Genomic DNA, 6,518 nt, shown 5'->3' on the forward strand with positions numbered 1-6,518 from the left:
TGTTGAATCAGGCGGCAGGTCCCCCACTTTCCTTGCCTTTCGCCTTCCAGACCCATCCCTGCGCCTTCTCTGTGGCTTCAGCGTGCCGCTTGGGGCCTAGTAACACATAACGCGACCTCCGTCACAGCTAGAAACTGCTTTTTCTGTGTCCTGGTGGAAGCAGGGTCCTCCTTCTGGGTGCTGCTTGGAGCTGATGCTGGAGGCACTAGGGCTCTGCGGGCCTAATGTCACCGCTCCCCAGAGCTTGGAAAGAGTTCAGGCACTGACTGCTTGCATGTGGCAGGCGGGGCCTGAGACTGCAGTCCCCAGTTCCCGCACTCCGCACCTTGTCTCTGTTCAACCTCGTAGGTGAGAATCTTCAAACAGAAGACACAAGAGTGGGCAAATAGTATAACTGTGTGCTTGTATAACCCTGTAGTATAACCCTGTGTGCTGATCACCCAGCTTCCACAGTCATCGATAATTTTCCATTTCTGTCACACCTTATTTCTTATAGCCTCACATTAGGTGCTCTGTGAAGACTGGATGAAGGATGCTGGATGGGTGCTGGGAAAATGGTGGAATTGATGGATGGGATGGATGGGTGGATGATGGGATGGATGGATGGATGATGGGATGGATGGATGGGTGGATGATGGGATGGGTGGATGATGGGATGGGTGGATGGGTGGATGATGAGATGGATGGATAGGTGGATGATGGGATGGATGGATGGGTGGATGGATGATGGGATGGGTGGATGATGGGATGGATGGATAGGTGGATGATGGGATGGATGGATGGGTGGATGGATGATGGGATGGGTGGATGATGGGTGGATGATGGGTTGGTGATGCATGCTGGATGGGTGGGTATGGAGGCTGCTATGCTCTGAGTGTTCATGCCCCACTGGGTCTCACACATTCGTACATCTGGACTCTGGGACCATCGTCACACTCACCTGGGTGTAGGTCTGTCTGGAAATTAGCGTCGTGAGGGTTTCCTGGCTTCTGCCCTACGAGCTGACTGACTCAGTGGACTAGTCTGTCCCCAGGAGCTTCTGTGCGCTGAGGCGTCCTCGCCGCCCCAGTAACTAAGCAGCGCCACACTGTCAGGTGAGGGGCCGGGGCCTCAGCAGCTCGGCCCGAGCTCAGAGCTCTCCAGCCGGAACCTTGTCTAACAGGCCCTGAGCTTGCTCCTCCGTGCTGGCTGGAGTCACTCAGATACCAGCCCCCCACTTCTCTCCTGCCTGCCCTCCCCCCCCCCACCCCCACCCTCTACCTCACATCTTTCATCTCAGAGGGCTGGACCTTCTCTGCCTCCAGATCTTGGGAGCTCAGGGTTGCACAACTCTGCCCTCTCTCCGTCACCTAGGGGCTTTACACTTCTGCAGAAGGGGGCCACCTTCTCTACGTGGCTTAAAAGGGTGGAGGATCTCTTAGCCCTTTTGCGATCAACAGCTTACTCTGAGCTTTGTTCTAAATTAGGCATAAGGTACGTTTAAGATTTAAATGGAGCTAACTGTCTCTTTCTGATTTTTAACTGAGTTGTAGGGCATTCATTGGAATAATAAAGTCCATCTTGATCTGTTCTCAGATAGAAACAGAAGCGTCCCCATAATTTCTCATCACCACACAGAGCTGCTGTGTTCTTTACAGTTTAGAAAAAGCAGGAGAGGTGGCCCCAGGTCTCTCTTTTTTTTTTTTTTTTTTTCAAATTGCATTTCTTGACTAGCTAATGTTTTTAAATATTTTTTTAATGTGGACCATTTTTTAAGTCTTCATTGAATGTGTTATATTCAGTGTTGCATCTGCGTTATACCCTGGTTTCTTGGCTGTGAGGCGTGTGGCATCCTAGATTCCCAACCAGGGGTCAAACCCACACACACAACCCCCCACCCCAGCTCCCCACACCGAAAGGTGAAGTCCCAACAAGGAAGACTGCCAGGAAAGTCCCTTGACTAGACAGTTCTTCATCACTGAGAAAAGGAGGAAGAAACTGCATTGACCTCTGCTCTGGGCCAGACGCTCCCCGTGCCTCCCACCCTGAAGCCTGAGGGAATGACTCTCATTCGCAGACAGGACACCGAGGCTCGGGGAGGGCTGAGCAGCTACCCAGGCAGGAACTGGGCCCGAGCCAGACCTGCCCCGTGCTGTCTGCACTGCCCTGCATCCCGACCCCACTGCTCGAGCAAAGCCCCGGAGCCAGAGGCCAGCACCCGGCAAGCGCGAGGCGGGTGCAGGGAGGCAGCCTGGCCAGGGGTGGGCACGTCCTGTGACAGTGACATTCCAGCAAGGGGGAGGCTCCTGGGAAGGTGTCAGCCAAGCGGCTTCTCTAAAATCTGAGCAGTCAGGGTGTCCTGGGTCAGGCTCAGACAGTTCAGGGCAAACAGCATCAGCATCGGCCCAGAAGACCCCCGTCCCCTTGGACGCAGGGCAGCTGATCATGTGGGTGGAGGCAGCATGGACCGCCAAGCAGGGAGGAGCAGAGCGTGCTCTGGGGTCCTGACCCGGACCCCACATCCCCTCCAAGGCCTCGGGCTACTTGCTGGGGACCCTATTCTGCCCTGGGGTCTGCCCACATCTCCACCACTGCAGGGACCACCTCTCGGGGACACCCCACCTCTAATCACCCTGACAGCCCTGGCCAGGGTGGAGCAGTGAGGAGACAGGCCCTGCAAGTGGTCCAGCGGGAAGACGACTTCATCTCCCAACCTGTCGAGTGGAGCCACGTCCACTGTTCTCGTGGCGACAAGAGGTGACCAGTGGCAGGGGCAGTTCCCAGGAGAAGGGAAGGGAAGGGTGGGCCGTAACCCACCTGCCACAGAGCCTGCTGTGTGTGGGTGACAAAGGCTGGAACCTCCAGGCTTGTCCGTTTCAAGTAAGTTCCTGTGAATCTGCTGGCTCGTAGCCAGGGCTCAGGAGGAGTTTTCTGTCCACTGGAGAAATGACTCCTCATTCATGTGCCTCAGATGGTGAGCCCTAGGCATAATGTAGTCCCACCTCAATAACTGTGGCAGGGAAGGGGGAGACCAGAGAGCTGCCTTAAGTATTCCAAACACTGTTTTCCTGGGAGAGAAGAGGCTTCGCGCTGCCCCAGAGAGGACCCCACAGGCCTCACCCGCTCCGGGTCCACCTCTCAGCAGCTTGGCCAGCGCCCCCAGCAGCCCTTGCAGAGCAGACCCAGCGGGCACCCTCCAGCAGTGATCAAAGCTGGGCAGCCCGCTCTGCCATCATTCAGAGCCCCAGCAGGTGCACCCCCAGCCATCATGCTGTCTCCCACCCACTGCTGAGTCTCGTTCTTAAGGCCTGATCCCAGGAGCCCCCTTTTCTTCCCTGGAGAACCTCATCTCCATCTACATTTCTCCTTGGCACCTGCACACCCGATGACAGGCGTGACCATCGTCCCTGCCTGCCTGGGGCGGCCCCCGTCCCAGGTGCCCCTGTGCTGGGCATCGTCGTTCCAAGAGAGTCTCTTCCCTCTCAGAAGTGTCCGGGTTTGGATGGCTGGTCTGCCCACTGAGGATGCACATGCAGGTATTGACAATAACACCTGCAGAGGGACCTCTGGCTTTCACCCTGGGCGCCCCGCACCCTGAGCCTTGCTGCCCCCCTTAAGGGCAGGGTCTCCTGGGCAGGTGTGGCCCCCGGCCCTGGCTCTCCCCACAGGGTCCTGCCCCCTGGGGCTGCTGTGTGGGGACAGGGCACTGTCCCTCCCCCTGCAGGAACCCACAGGACCTCACTTCCTCTAAATCCACCCAGGAAGCATGGTCCCAGCTGCCTTGGTGGAAGGCTGTGGGTGCAGGCGCAGCCTGGGTAATGACGTGCGTTCAGTGTGAGACCCCGTGGGGGCTGTGACAGGAGTCGTGTCCCCACTGACCCAGGGGGACGGGCTGGGGGCCGCTCTAACAGCCCTGCCCCGTGACCTGAGACCCGTTGGGGCTGGCTCCCTTCAAACCAGAAAGGGGAAGTTCAAGGACATGCTTCTCCTCCCCACAGCCCCACTTACCCCTCCCCTGAGCTGCACAGTGTCCCCAAGGCCCCCGCCTGGCGGTGAACGCAGTCTTTACGGGACGCCAGGGCTGTGCAAGGGGGTTTGGCAGGCAGGTCTGGAGCCCAGCACGGCGTCCACCACACGCAAGCTCTTAGGTGCGGTAGCCCCATGGTGGTGACTTGCAGTGGCAGAACGGGGAAGAAGCCCACAAATCCCCCTTTGCCATTGTCATGCAGGGTCAGAGGCCAATCTTATGTTGAAAATGGTTCCAAGCCTGGAACCCAATCGCGGGCATCATGGGTGCTGTGCAACCACTCACCACTAGATGGAGGTGTTGCCCCTTCCTTTCCTGAACTTGGGCCCTTTAACCGCAACTTGTGGGCTTCCCTAGTGGCTCCGCCCTAAGAATCCACTTTCAAGGCAGGAGACGATCCCTGGGTCGGGAAGATCCCCTGGAGAGGGAAATGGCAACCCACTCCAGTATTCTTGCCTGGAAAATCCCACAGACAGAGGAGACTGGCGGGCTACAGTCCATGGGCTGGCAAGGAGTCTGACACAACTTAGCAACTAAGCAACAACAAAGTAACAAAGCCACGTATCCCGGCAGCCCCTGAAGCCTGCCCCCAGAGGCCGCAGGCGCCCCGTCCTCGCACAGGGGCTGCGTGACCCGAGCTGTGCAAGCCTGCTGCCCCAAAGCTTCACCCACCCCTGCCCCCCGCCCCAGGGCTCTCAGGGCCCCCAGCTGGAGCTGGCGGTCTGTCTCCATTGGAGAGGAGTGGAGATGTTCCCCAGTGTCCCAGGGCACCCCTTCCCCGGGCTTGCAGGTGGGTCTCCACGCAGGCTGACTCAAGACTGACTTTCTGGTTCAAGCACGGAGCCCAGATCACAAATCCTGCTAAATGCAGAGGCCGTGGCCTCAAACTTACAGATGTTTGGTAACTGGAGCGATTTTTACATCATGGCCCTAAGGAACACTCAGTATCTCGTGTCAATAAATAACACGTTAAAAACAAAGCAGTGTTATAAAATTCTGGATAAACATGGTTGCCGTCTGTGATGCATGTTAGAGAGTGGGAAAACCGGACAAAGCACCAGACAGATCTACAGACGTTCCCCTTGAGGATCTGTAAGAACTCAGAAGACTTTGGAAGACCGGGAATCGGAAGAGGGTTCAGTGAGGTCCTGGCTTTGTCCAAGAGCCACCAGGCTGGCACATGCCTCTCACTCCAGGGACCTTCCTTCTGAAGGGTCCTGTCTCTGGACGCACATGGTGGACTTCTCCCTTGGGCGTGTCCACGGAAGCTCCTGCAGCTCTGCTCCCCAGGGCCCCTCGGCCAGTACGAGGACCAGAAGGAAAGCCACCTGCAGGCAGAACCCAGAATCCGGCATTTCAGCCCATTCAGGCCAGGAGGTGGGCGGCTCCCCATTCCACCTGGCGAGGGCTTGGCACCCTGATGCTGGGGGCTGCCCGGGCTCTGTGGGCCTTCCTGAGCTCTGCAAATGCTTTATTAAACCTTCACTTGAAAACCTGCACACAGGACCTCACCTGGCAGTCCGATGGCTAAGATGCCGCACTCCTGGTGCAGGGGGCCTGGGTTCAATCTGTGGTCAGGGAGCTAGATCGCACGTGCCGCAACTAAAATACATCATGCATGCTATGATCTAAGACCTGGTACAGCTGAATAAATATTTTAAATTTTTCTAATAAAAAAAAATCTGTACACAGGTCTGCACATGACCTCCCTGCATGGATGCTAGTGTTAGCAGCCCTCCCAGGGCTATGAGATAATTGCTGTGGAGGCTCTGTACCTGCAGAGAAACAGCCCTTTCATCAGCACAATCCTCAGAGGCCAGCACATGGGAGCTTGGGGCCCCAGGTACTCTCAACCTCTTCAGGCTCTCAGATACCCAGGCTGGTCCCTAAACCCACTGAGCCAAATGAAGCCCACGCCGTAAGTGTCTAAAACTCTGACCACTTGCACCTTTTTATCTGCATGACTGTGCAGTCACGGAGACGGAGCTTGTAGAAACAAGTGCCAGACACCCCTACCCTTTCAGTTCCAGTTTCTGCAATTCTCAAAACAGCCTTGTCACCGAGAGATTTTTACCCATGACCTCAGGATCACGAGGCTGCCACCCTGTAACACAGGGGCCGATAGCTGACCTTCTGAAAAGGAAGGTCGTGCACTGAGGCAGCAGTGGGGATCATCTGCCAGGCAGGAGGGGGCTACCAGGGTCATGGACTTACACACATGCACGCACACACACACACACAGGAGAAATTTACTGATGGACACTTAGCACCTCTGTCCCTCCAACCTAAACCTCCTGCAGTGATGCTAGTCAAGCCCAGAGAAACACTCTCCATGTTCCTTTATGTCCTTGAATCAAAAGGCCACCGTGCCCGTCGCTGGGTGGTGGCCGGGTGGGTTGTGCTGCTGCTCCAGGGCAGAGGGGCATGGGGACGGCAAGAGAGACCCGGTGAGAAGGAAAACACAGCGTCCCAGCGTGAGGTCCTGCCTTTCTGAGGGCAGAAACCCAGGGGG

This window comes from Bos indicus, chromosome 18, assembly GCF_029378745.1.
Source record: "Bos indicus isolate NIAB-ARS_2022 breed Sahiwal x Tharparkar chromosome 18, NIAB-ARS_B.indTharparkar_mat_pri_1.0, whole genome shotgun sequence".
NCBI lineage: Eukaryota > Metazoa > Chordata > Mammalia > Artiodactyla > Bovidae > Bos > Bos indicus.